The sequence below is a fragment of the Myotis brandtii genome, unplaced genomic scaffold (assembly GCF_000412655.1).
Source record: "Myotis brandtii unplaced genomic scaffold, ASM41265v1 scaffold304, whole genome shotgun sequence".
Classification (NCBI taxonomy): domain Eukaryota; kingdom Metazoa; phylum Chordata; class Mammalia; order Chiroptera; family Vespertilionidae; genus Myotis; species Myotis brandtii.
Window position 1 is genome coordinate 1,383,431 of NW_005361607.1, and position 10,542 is coordinate 1,393,972.

At 43.8% G+C, this 10,542-nt stretch overlaps 1 long non-coding RNA gene across 2 annotated transcripts in view; it reads right to left on the reverse strand.

Moving 5' to 3' along the window:
• The window catches only part of LOC102260411, a 126,263-nt gene that overhangs the window by 114,684 nt on the left and 1,037 nt on the right, over positions 1–10,542 (reverse strand). For both annotated transcript variants that reach the window (XR_001362780.1, XR_313782.2), the window contains exons 2-3: positions 3,209–3,279; positions 596–666 (exon numbers count right to left, since the gene is read on the reverse strand). This is a non-coding gene — a long non-coding RNA (uncharacterized LOC102260411). The remainder of the gene's footprint in view (positions 1–595; positions 667–3,208; positions 3,280–10,542) is intronic.

A 10,542-nucleotide genomic window follows, 5' to 3' on the forward strand; every position in this document is an offset into this window, starting at 1 on the left:
CCTTCAGCCTGAGTCTCAGAGTAAAGAGTTAGGCCTGAATCAGGATGAAAACGTAACATGCACATGAAATAAATTCATGTTGTTTTAAGCTTCTGAAATCTGAGGGGCAGTTTATTGCCATAACATAATGTAGAGAATGCTGATGCAGTGTTTCAAGGCTTTCAAGTGTTTGGATGTCCACTGCAAATATTCATCCTCACTAGTTCGGCCAAGCACCAACATGCTAGTCAATCAAGATGTGGGTTGACAAAATAATGGGGAACAATCTCCTTCCTGAACTACATTTTTCAAAATTATCAGTAGCTCTCTACCCCATTGCAAAATCACTAGGCAAAGGACATGACAGCATCCACAAAAAGAGAACTCTAGTGACATGGTCCAGTAGGTTAAGGACTATCCTTTGTACGTGGGAAGCCTCTAGGTAAGTCAGGATCATGACAACATTGACCCAATTTTTTTCCAGGTTGCAAACTCCATCACATGAACACTCAACAGAGCACTAAAGTCACTAGTTCCAAGAAAGCCATCATCACTGCTTAGAAAACCACAAGGAAGGCAGGCGCCTTGGGGAGAAAGTAGACTGAATGGGACTTACCAACTCTGAACCTCAGTTTACTCAGAAGACTGCTGTGAGGATCCTCTGAAAGACAACAGGTGCAGGCACAACTAATAAGAAAAAACATTTATATTTTGATTTTTTAAGTGAAACACACATTTATTTTAGACAGTTCTAGAACAAACAGAAACATAGGGAGGAAATTGGAAACTACTCAAATATCACAACGTTGACATCTTGATGGTTAATCGGCCATATTTCCTCCTAGGTAAATGCATATACATATTATAATACAAGGCCTTCTGTATGCATTTATTAAGTAAGTGCACATATATTTTACAAGATCCTTCTCTCATGCTCATCTTCTCCATTGTTCGTATCCAGCTTAACTTCTGGTCCCTCCAAACACTCACCATAGTCTGGCCCCATAGTCAGACCTTTGTACATGCAGTCCTTCTTTCTAGAACATTCTTTCTCCACTGTCTCCTCTTCTTCTGGCTACTCCTCCTTAGAGGATAATTCTCTGACCTCTACGTTGTCAGATGTTCCTTCTCTGTGTACCCAGAACATCCTGACCTTCCTTCTCATAGTATTATCATACTTGACTCATCTTGCCTCTTTATTATGTATTTTCCTTGTTGTACCCCAATTTTGGGGTGGATACTGTACCTTTTGCCCACCCATGTTTACCAGGGGCTGGCCCTTAGTAGATGCTAAAAATTGTTGAGTAAATCAATAACATATTTAACAATATATGCTACTTATATGTCTTCAGAAATCCCCAAAACACCTGGCACTTCTCAATAAATATCAACTGAAAGATTGAATATAGAAGAAGATGTAAGACATGGAAACATGTCCCATGAAGTTTATGAATTTTAGATAGAAAACATTACCAACAGGAAGCATGGGTGTGTGATTAAGTGCTATGTCCTTTACCCCTGCCTCCTCCACTAATTCTTTCAAACAGGAAAGGGAAGAACAAAACTCCCTAACTTCAATTCCACACTTATTCTCTCTTTGAGGGAATCCTGCAGCACCAGCTGGAATAAGAAGACACTAGCAGCTCTAACATATATACTCCAAAATCTCAGTGGTTCAACACAGTGTAGTTTATTTCTCATTCAGGCAAAGTCCAATGAGAATATTCTGGGTCAGTGGGCAATCTTCCACATGGTCATTCAGAGATCCAGTCTTTCTATTTGTGGCCCTGCCCTTCTCTATGACCCTTACTTTTAACCAGGAGATGGAGAAAGATGGTTTTATGAGCCAGGCCTGTACTCAGTACACATTACATTCACCCCCTTTGCTTTGGCTAAAACTCAGCCAAGTGGTCATACCTATTAATAAAGGAGGCCAAAAAGATGTAGTTTAGCTGTAGGCACAGGAGGAAAAGGGAAAGGAGTTTGGTGAACACTTCATAGTTTTTCTACAACAAATGGAAAGCAAGTATCTAGTTTTAAGTGATCCCAAGTACAGGTAATTGTGATTTATGTGTACTGTTTTGGTAGAGAATGTCCATTTAACTCATATTGGACTTGAGAAAATATCATCACAAGTTTTTAAATTTTGAGAGTAAAAAAAGGGGTCAATTCCAGAATTGAGAAACCAATGTTGATGACCACTCCCACGCAAATTCTAAAAGAGAACATTTAAAGATGGCTTTTGTATAAACTTTGAAAATGAAGTGGTGATTATTACAAGTTACTATGGGCTCACTAGAATTCATCATAACTAACCAAACATAGTGTCCAGCACATTATAGACAATAAATATGTATTGAGTGATGAGCTTCAATTCTACTCTTAAGGCAACTATCCCATTGGTTAAAAAACCCTGTAATTTCAGAAAGTTCTTCCATAAATATAGCAGTTTTTCCTTCTAACTTCTAACCATTACCCTCACTCTGACCTCAAAGCCTACAGAATAGCCCGGCCCTCGCAGCTGTGGTTGAGTATTAACCTATGAACCAAGAAGTCACAGTTCAATTCCCAGTTGGGACACATGCCCAGGTTGTGGGCTAGATCCCCAATTTGGGGTGTGCAGGAGGCAGCCAATCAATGATTCTCATCATTGATGTTTCTATTTCTCTCCCCCTCTCCCTTCCTCTCTAAAATCAATAAAAATATTTTTTTAAAAACACAAACCTACAGAATAAGTCAACTCCTTCAAGTAACAGTTTCACAACTACTTGGAGATTGCTACATACGTTCCCACAGTCTTTTATTTTCCCCTCTGGGTAAATACTTTCAGTTCCTTCATTTCTTCTCCATGGAGCATAGTTTCAGGCTTCTCACCACTTGGCCTATCTTCTCTGAGATCTCCCAGATTGGTCAAAATTGCTTTCTAGTTTCATGTCCACAGCATTCCCAACACAGTCCAACCAGCAGTATTCACTGAAATTGTCCCTCCCCAGCTCTGAGTGTCACCAGAAGTATTTAAGTAAAGAAGAAGCTGCCAAAATAATTCCTGCACTAGGGGAAGGGCAGGACTAGGAAGATGACTTCTAAGGACTTTGCCTCTTTATGATCCTACATAAGTTTTGTGGGAGTTCTTACTGCTGAAAAGACATCACCATAGGGGTGATGATGTGTACAAGAATTCCACATTCCTCCTTAACAACCTCTGCAACAACTCAATGTACTTACTTACTTGTATTTCAGTTTTCATTTCTGCCTCTTTACTCCAACTGTGATGTGGATGCATGTATCCAAGTTGACAAACTGGAAAAATAAAGGGGGGGCTGTAAGGAAGAGAATGAGCCACTCCAAAATTGGGAACCAGGCTCAAGCAAATGAGAACTAACTTTGTTGAGAGTTAATCCAAGAGAAGGACTTCCACAGGGGCTCTGATGTTCAAGGAAGTTTTACTGAACACCCTCTATGTGCCAAGCATTGGGCTAAATGCTGTGGATATAGTGAAGACAACAAGCTGTGCTTACCCTACCCTCTTGATGCTTCGCCTCTGGTGGACAAGACTGATCTTAAACAAAAACAAACAAACAAACAAAAAAACTCAACAATAACACAAAGAGATATGGAATAACAAATTAAGATAAATTCTGTTTTGATGAGGAAATCTTCATTTCCCAGGCTTTGGGTTTTCATGAAGTGACATTTGTTAACTTTCTCCATCCCTTGTTTATCCCCCGTGGGGAGAGGAGTGGGTTATCTGGTCTCTGAGTTCAGAAGACCCAGCATGCCCATCTCAGCCACTTTCTCTTTTCAGAATCAATTTGTCTGCAGGATGTACACACTCACTGTCCATTTGGAAGAGGCCGACAACTGCCCACCTTTGCCAGGGACTGGTGGGTAAGTTCAGTTCAGGGTGAAGCATTAGGCAATCCATGATGGCCTCATGTCTGCCATGCCCTCCAATCCTATATCAGCTATCAAGCTGACATTGCAATCTCCATTCATCTGCTTCCTGTATCCAAATTTCAGCTGGTTCTGAACTCAAGAGGGGGACAGGTAGGGGTATTATTTTATCACCCTCCTGAAATCCCAATGCTATTAAAAACAAAACAAAACAAAAAATATAGGGATTTATGAGGAAGTATAAGAGGGAAATATAATTCAGATGGGGGAGGATGTGGTATGAAAAAATAAAGTCTCTTTAAGTGACATTTAAGCTAACATCCAAAAGAAACAGAAATTGGCCAAGGAACAGGGAAGAAGTAGGAGGGCTCCCATAAAGGTTCTTAGGCAAGAAAGAGTTTGTCTTGTTTGAGGAACCAAAGAAGTCCAATGTGGGAGTCATGAGGACTGGTCACCAAATACCTCCAGCTCTCTGCCTTCCAGGCAAATAGGATTGCACTTCCTGGTCTCCTGGTGCCTGGGTGGGGCCATGAGACTACTTTTAGGCAGTGTATCCCGAGAAGCTACACGTGACATTCTCTGGCAAAGGTATTTAAATGCGCCTGCCTAAGACCCTTCAAAACATTCTTTCTCTCTGCCTTGATCAATATCTGTAATGTTCTTGATAAAGAGTGATACGCTAGGCTGTGTCCCAGAGGAAGACAATGTAATCAGAGTCCCTGCCAATCCCTGATAGACATGGAGTAGGAGCAAGAAATAAAATGTTTCTGTCTTGAGTACTGAAATTTGGAATTGTTTTTTACTGTAGCATAACCTAAGCTGCCCTGACTGGTACAGCCACAGCCAGTGTGGCTGCACAACAGTAAGTGAGGGGAGAAGTACTAGCTATTTCATTCAGGCTGGTGAGGAAGGATAGCCCAGATCATGTGAGATCTTATAGGCAAGGTAAAGAATTTGGGTTTTATCCCAAATCCAACATGATGTGCTCAAGAAGGTTTCAGTGAGTTTGAAATGTCCCAACCTTTATGTATTAAAACAAGGTACTGTTATTTGACCTATTAAATCACCCACTTAATTCCATTATAGAAATAGCTGTTTAAAAAAAACACATCAACAAGCATTTATTGAACACCTTCTATCCTTCCATGTGCCAGGCACTGCATTAAGCACAGGTGGTACAAAAATGAATAAGACAGTTCCTGGATCTGGAGTCAGAAATATTAGAAAACATTTATAACACATGATAAACATTCTCTGCTTCAGGTATGTGTCCAGTGTGGTGAGAGCCAAAGAATATAATAACCATTTGAGGGAAGGGTAGTCAAGGGTAATAGAAAGCATCAGAGGGAGCTTATTTGAGCTGGGTCTTGAAGGGTGAGTAGGAGTTTGCCAGGTAGCATTTTCATTCTGGATATAAGTAAATGGAAAGACAGGAAAATGTCAAAGGACTGGAAAATGTTTAGGATAGCTGAGACTCATAGGAATTGGGGGAATGTGTAGTGAAGGGTGTGGTAGACTATATTGCTATTTGCAAATACTTGCTGCCCCTCCCCACTGACATCAGGCTTGGCCATGTGCACTGTTCTTACCATGCTCTTTAAACACCATGCTCTTTCCTCTCTGCCATAACAATCAGCAGTGTTCCAGAAAGGGCGCAAGAGCAAGGATGATGTGTGGGAAGCAGAGACACAGCCAACCCGTAATGGGTGTGTAGTGTGAATGAAAAATAATTCCGTGGTTGTCATCCAGTACAATTTTTGGATTTCTACCTTTGTGTAATCTCGACTATACAGAGGCAAGAGTGTCCAGCTCTTGACTTCCAGCCACTCTCCTGAACCCTGTAAGACATGGTCACATGACTAGTTTTTGACCAATAATGTATAAACATAAGTAACGTGTCTTATTTCTGGAGGAAGCTTTTAAAGCCAACGTGAATTCGCCATGCTTTCTTTCCCCCATTGAAATGGTTGGGATGTTATGGAAGCATATATCTAGATGAAACCTTCTTCAGACTTGGTTTCTGAGTGAGTACACTGTGCAGAGTCCCTTTGACTTTTAACATGTAATATGAGCAAGAAATAAAGTTTATGGTTTGTTTTTGTTAAGCCACTAAAATTTTAGGATTGTTTGTTATTGTGGCAAACCTGGCCTATCCTGACTGATATAAAAACTGGCACCTAGCCATAACCGGTTTGGCTCAATGGATAGAGCGTCGGCCTGCGGACTGAAAGGTCCCAGGTTCGATTCCAGTCAAGGGCATGTACCTTGGTTGCGGGCACATCCCCAGTAGGAGGTGTGCAGGAGGCAGCTGATCGATATTTCTCTCTCATCGACGTTTCTAACTCTCTATCTCTCTCCCTTCCTCTCTGTAAAAAATCAATAAAATATATTAAAAAAAACTGGCACCTAGACATGGGGTAATATGATAACAATAAAATTAAACATTTGTTTAGAGGACAGTAACTAAGAACACTGTTAACAGAAGCTAAAAGGATAGCGATCTATTTGGTGAATATATCACCTATGAGAATTAGAAGGCATATCATTAATCTAATGAATTCAGAATAAGAGACCATAAAACAAAATGTTAGTAGCATGTGCTGGTTGCTGTTGGATGCATTTGGAAACTTATTACAAAAAAAAAAAAGGAAAGAAATGAGCTCAGAGAAGAATTGACCAGTTTGCAAGCAGGAATGAAAGACAGTAGAGACCATCTAGAAATCCAAAGATTCAAAGATTTGTAGGGTGAGAAGAGGCTACTATTTCTCAATCTCAACTAGTAAAATATACAATTAAGAAGTGTTTTCAACAAGAAAAGGCCGGGTAAAATCGACCTTGAAGTATGGATCAAGTCAAGAATATAGCCTTCACCCTATTGTTAAAATCTCTGGATAAATTGTGTTCCCCAGCATATGCTTTCAATTGAACAAAATGGCTCTGGAAAAGGAAGGAAAAGTGTGACTCTCACACCAAAGGCCAATAAGTCCAAAGCACTCAAAACCAAGTTAGGGGGTAGGAGGGCAGGAGAATGAATGAGAGACAGAGAGATCAGCAGGCATGAGAGCAAGAAAGCAAAGCAATATGGCAGACCATAGGACTATGTCTACAAAAGAGTTGGCCAGGCTATTCGGAAGTGAAAGGCTGGAATCAAATCGATAAGAAGCCTACATTTATGTGCGAGTTCTACTGCCAAAAGCACATCAGCCTGGATTAAAGGACACTATATTGGAGACTTAATATCACTCTGTATATCACCCCAATGTTTAAAACAGTGGTTCTCAACCTTCTGGCCCTTTAAATACAGTTCCTCATGTTGTGACCCAACCATAAAATTATTTTCGTTGCTGCTTCATAACTGTAATGTTGCTACTGTTATGAATCGTAATGTGAATATCTGATATGCAGGATGGTCTTAGGTGATCCCTGTGAAAGGGTCATTCGACCGCCAAAGGGGTTGCGACCCACGGGTTGAGAACCGCTGGTTTAAAAGCTTATTTTAAAACATGTTTTCCTATTCCTGCTCTAGATATAGAAGAGAAATTGTCTCTCCTAGGCAAAGCCAGGGGTCATGGAAAACAATAGATGGGGCAGCTCCACTGGGGGAGCAGAATCAGGGTCTAACTGGGGTGCTAGCTGGGGGGTCCTCAACATGGACTAGTGTCTACCTGTGGTCTCCTATTTCTTCTCTTCCCAAATGGGTATCCATTCAGTTATCCTGTCTCTGTCCCACTGTTCTATACTGAGGGAGTGCAGGGTAGACAAAGTCACATCTGGAGCTGATACAGGGTCTAATACGCATCCGCCAGAATCTGGAAAGTGAGCTTGGCATTCTGTGACTAAATGGGTCTTTAGTGTTGTCCCCTTGAGGAAAGAAGGCGGGAATGCTGCCTCCGGGAGGACACTAAGCCAAACACTTGGTGAACAGAAAGGGATGCTGTTAGAATCATTAGTATTGTTCCACAAATCTTCCTGGCTCTTTCCTTTCAAGACACCTGGCAGGATTACAGAGATTCAAAGACAGGCATGGCGACAGGACTTGCTTTGGCCAATGATACACGAGCAGAGTGCAGTGTGTCACTTCCAGGTGGATATTCTGAGAGCCAGTGAATAATTTCCCATCTCCTCTCCACCACCGCACCCCCACCCCCACCCCAGCCAAGACAGTAATACACATGCTTTAAGATGAAACCTTCTTCTTCAACTGGAATCCTCAAGTGACCACAGCAAACAGTACTCCCCGCAGGCCCACAGTGGGCACACAGCATCAGTAAGAAATGAACTTCCCTGGGGTAAGCCACTGAGATGTTGGGGTTGTTCATTAGGGGAGCATAGCTCAGCCTTTCCTGACTGATAAAGGGAGTGAGAGAGGAGGCCTGAGAGCAGGAGCTAGGCTGTGAACAGCCCCTTCTCCTAGGCAAAGGTGTCCAAAATCTCTCCTGGTGGGAAGGAGAAGCCAATGAAGGCTTCCAAGCAGGGGCATTAACATAAACAGATCTGCTATTTTTTGGATGAAATATGCTATTTCTCAACATAAGGAGAAAATCAGCCTACTAAACCACATAAGGCAGAGAGGAACACACAGAACCCTTAGGCAAAAGATATATATTTACACAAAGTCCTAAGTCTTGAATTTTCTAAACACAGGAGCTCTGAAAGGAGTTACAGAAGACAAGGCAAGGCAAATGTCTTCTGTCCCACCATCTAAGCCAGTGGTTCTCAACCTTCTGGCCCTTTAAATACAGTTCCTCATGTTGTGACCCAACCATAAAATTATTTTCATTGCTACTTCATAACTGCAATGTTGCTACTATTATGAATCGTAATGTAAATATCTGATATGCAGGATGGTCTTAGGCGACCCCTGTGAAAGGGTCGTTCGACCACCAAAGGGGTCGCGACCCACAGGTTGAGAACCGCTGATAAGCTCTATTTCCTCTGCAATGTTGTAAGAAAGTCTCCCAGAGCAGAGAAGATACAGGGACTGTAACACAAACCTGAGGCCAATTTCCAGCCGCCTGTGTGGACAGAGCAAGATATTTAACCTCTCTGGGCCTAGCTCCTCACATGTTAAATTCACCCAATAACATGCATAGCTCTGTGACTGTGGGAGAAACCACCTATTTAACCTGCTCAGGCAAATGCCTGGCTGATAGATTTTTAATACATGAAATTTGTTTTTATGACTCTCATCATAAACATTATTAAGAATACCAGCTCCCCTGATTACTAAGGAAAATGACTCAGGGCAACAGTATCGAGAACGTTCTCTCCTTGAGGAAAGTAACTGATCTTTGTCTTCATCACTGTATCCGTACCCCCCATCCCGCACCCAGCATAGTACCTGGCTCATAGTAACCACTCAGTTTTCCTCTGCTGCATGGGAGAATGAGAGGTGAGTGCCTGGAGTGAAGAAAAGTCAAGATTTCCCTACCCCCAGCTGCTTGTTGGGCTGTTGAATCTGACCTCTCAAAGCCACAAAACCCTTAAAGCTCTGGGCTCTGAACCCAAGGCTGAATTCCCCCAAGTTCTGAAAAGCCAGAAATAGAACCCAGGAGCATAAACTGCTGCAGGTCCAACTGCAAGCCCCAGTATTAGGCCTTCTGCCTGGGAAAGAGCTGACTTCTGACCCTTTCCTCCCTCCCCTTCCTCCCCCTCACTGCTCCTCACAGGCGTATGTACACCTGTTCCTGCCAAGTCACACTCAGATGCTGGCATTCCACGGAGGCTCTGGGAAACTCCGGGAAGGGGCCCGTTTGGCAACCACCTCCTGGCCCTGAAGGTGATGATGCTACAGAAGCTCAGCCCACTGAGGTGGCTCTCCGGGGTCCCTCCTGCCGGTAAAGGAACTGCAGCTCAGAGAAGCTCGCTTCACCCCGTGGCAGGGCTGGCCACGACAGAATCCACGATTCCCGACTTCAGTATTCTTTCCACCAGACACTGTGTCCCTAAGGGGCGCGGGATCTGGGAGGATAAAAGCGCCACCGCAGAAAAGGAGCCACTTATATGTGTCTAGCGCTTCCTACAGGCTACGCCAGATATGGGCCCGGCACCGGCCCGGAGCAGAGTCCTTGCTGCGTGACTTTCGGCGAGTGTCTCGGACTTATTTTCCGGGAAGCAACTCTAGGCGGGAGGAGTGTGCGTGTGTGTGTGCGTGTGTGCGCGCGTGTGTGCGTGTGTGCGCGCGCGCGCGTTCGTTCCAGTAATGTGCGGTGTGCGTGTTCTTGTTATGCGAGGGCAGGGGGTAGACTATCACCGGGGTTCTCCAAGTTTCGGATTCCCTATACGCTGGGGTTCTCAATTGGACGCAGAGTTGCCCCCCCTCACCCTCCCTCCCCACAAATCAAACAAAACAAACAAGCCGCTTCCGAGACGAAGCTGTGGCCCCACACCCTTTCTCCCGTGGTCCGGAGGGCGAAGTGGGGGTACGGCGGGGGCTTAGCCGGGCACCTCGTTTCGAGCAAAGCAAATCACTGGGCTTCCAGGCGCAGCCAGACAGCCTGGCGAACGGCGCCCGTGAACTTGACCCGGAGACAAACTTCCTAGCGTCCTCAACGTGGGGGGCCGCCCCTAAACTTAAGCCCACTTTCATTCCCCCGCGACGGAGGACTTAACAAGGCCACCTTAAGGGCGGCGCCCCGCCCCCCGGAAGTGCGGGGGGGGGCAGGACTC